At 31.4% G+C, this 2,330-nt stretch overlaps 1 non-coding gene across 1 annotated transcript; it reads right to left on the bottom strand.

The window, feature by feature from the left end:
• Positions 1-1,740: 1,740 nt before the first annotated feature.
• Positions 1,741-1,844, bottom strand: LOC127743655 (small nucleolar RNA R71). The gene has a single exon (XR_008005039.1). It is a non-coding gene; the product is annotated as a small nucleolar RNA R71 (small nucleolar RNA).
• Positions 1,845-2,330: the final 486 nt, after the last annotated feature.

A 2,330-nucleotide genomic window follows, 5' to 3' on the forward strand; every position in this document is an offset into this window, starting at 1 on the left:
ACCTTTTGTTGTTTTTCATATGCATTTTTCGTTTGTTAGAGTCCATGCATTAAAGATTTCTAAGTTTGGTGTCTTGCATGTTTTCTTTGCATAAAATTTTTTTCAAAAATATGTTCTTGATGTTCATCATGATCTTCAAAGTGTTCTTGGTGTTCATCTTGACATTCATAGTGTTCTTGCATGCATCTTGTGTTTTGATCCAAATTTTTTATGTTTTGGGTCATTTTTATGTTTTTCTCTCTCATCATTAAAAATTCAAAAAATAAAAAAATATCTTTTCCTTAATTTTCTCATAATTTTCGAAAATTTGAGTTGACTTAGTCAAAAAATTTTAAAATTAGTTGTTTCTTACAAGTCAAGTCAAATTTTCAATTTTAAAAATCTTATCTTTTTAAAACTTGTTCAAAAATTAAAACTTTTTTATTTTTCTTATTAATTTTCAAAAATTCTTTAAAATATTTTTCAAAAATCTTTTTCTTAATTTTATCTTTAATTTAAAAAATTATGCTAACAATTAATATGATTGATTCAAAAATTTGAAGTTTGTTACTTTCTTGTTAAGAAAGGTTCAATTTTTAAAGTCTAGAATCTTATCTTTTAGTTTCTTGTTAGCTAAGTAATTAATTTTAATTTTAAAAATTAAATCTTTTTCAATCCTATCTTTTTATCATATCTTCTTATCTTATCTTTTTATCATATCTTTTTCAAAATTTTATCTTTTTCAAAAATTTGATGTCAAAATATCTTATCTAACTTCTTATCTTCTTATCTTTTCAAATTTGATTTTAATATCTTTTTCAACTAACTATTTGACTTTTTGTTTGTTTCTTATCGTTTTCAAAACCACCTAACTACTTTTCTCTCTTTAATTTTCGAAAATATCTCATCCCTTTTTCAAAATTCTTTTTAAATTAACTAATTGTTTTAAATTTTAATTTTAATTCTATCTCATCTTTAATTTTCGAAAATTACTAACCCATTTTCAAAATTATTTTCGAATTTCTCTCCCCCTCATCTCCTTCTATTTATTTTAATTATCTACTAACACTCCTCTTCATCTTAAAATTCGAACCCCCTCTTCTCCTCTGTGTTCGAATTTTTCTCTTCTCCTTCTTCATTCTTATTCTTCTTCTACTAATAATAAGGATCCTCTTTACTGTGACATAGAGGATTCCTCTTCTTTTCTTGTTCTCTTCTCTTTCATATGTGCAGAAACAAAGAAAAAGGCACTCTTGTTGAAGCTGATCCAGAACCTGAAAGGACTCTGAAAAGAAAACTAAGAGAAGCTAAATTACAACAATCCAGAGGCAACCTTTCTGAAATTTTCGAACAAGAGAAGGAGATGGCAGCCGAACCCAACAACAATAATGCAAGGAGGATGCTTGGTGATTTCACTAAACCAACGTCCATGTTGATGGAAGAAGCATCTCAATTCCTGCCAATAGAGCAAACAATTTTGAGCTGAAACCTCAATTAGTTGCTTTGATGCAACAGAACTACAAATTTCATGGACTTCCATCTGAAGATCCTTATCAGTTTTTAACTGAGTTTTTGCTGATTTGTGAGACTGTCAAGATGAATGGAGTAGATCCTGAAGTCTACAGGCTCATGCTTTTCCCTTTTGCTGTAAGAGACAGAGCTAGAACATGGTTGGACTCACAACCTAAAGACAGCCTGGACTCCTGGGATAAGCTGGTCACGGCCTTCTTGGATAAATTCTTTCCTCCTCAAAAGTTGAGCAAGCTTAGAGTGGATGTTCAAACCTTCAAGCAAAAAGATGGTGAATCCCTTTATGAAGCTTGGGAAAGATACAAGCAGATGACCAAAAAGTGTCCTTCTGACATGTTTTCAGAATGGACCATATTAGATATAGTCTATTATGGTCTATCTGAGTTTTCCAAAATGTCATTGGACCATTCTGCAGGTGGATCCATTCACCTAAAGAAAACGCCTGCAGAAGCTCAAGAACTTATTGACATGGTTTCAAATAACAATTCATGTACACTTCTGAGAGGAATTCCATGAATAATGGGACGCCTCAGAGGAAGGGAGTTCTTGAAGTTGATGCTCTGAATGCCATATTGGCTCAGAACAAAGTGTTGACTCAGCAAGTCAACATGATCTCTCAAAGTCTGAATGGATGGTAAAATGCATCCAACAGTACTAAAGAGACAGCTTCTGAAGAAGCTTATGATCCTGAGAACCCTGCAATGGCAGAGGTTAATTATATGGGTGAACCTTATGGAAACACCTATAATTCATCATGGAGAAATCATCCAAATTTCTCATGGAAGGATCAACAAAAGTCTCAACAAGGCTTTAATAATGGT

The sequence above is a fragment of the Arachis duranensis genome, chromosome 10, assembly GCF_000817695.3.
Source record: "Arachis duranensis cultivar V14167 chromosome 10, aradu.V14167.gnm2.J7QH, whole genome shotgun sequence".
NCBI classification, from domain to species: Eukaryota; Viridiplantae; Streptophyta; class Magnoliopsida; order Fabales; family Fabaceae; genus Arachis; species Arachis duranensis.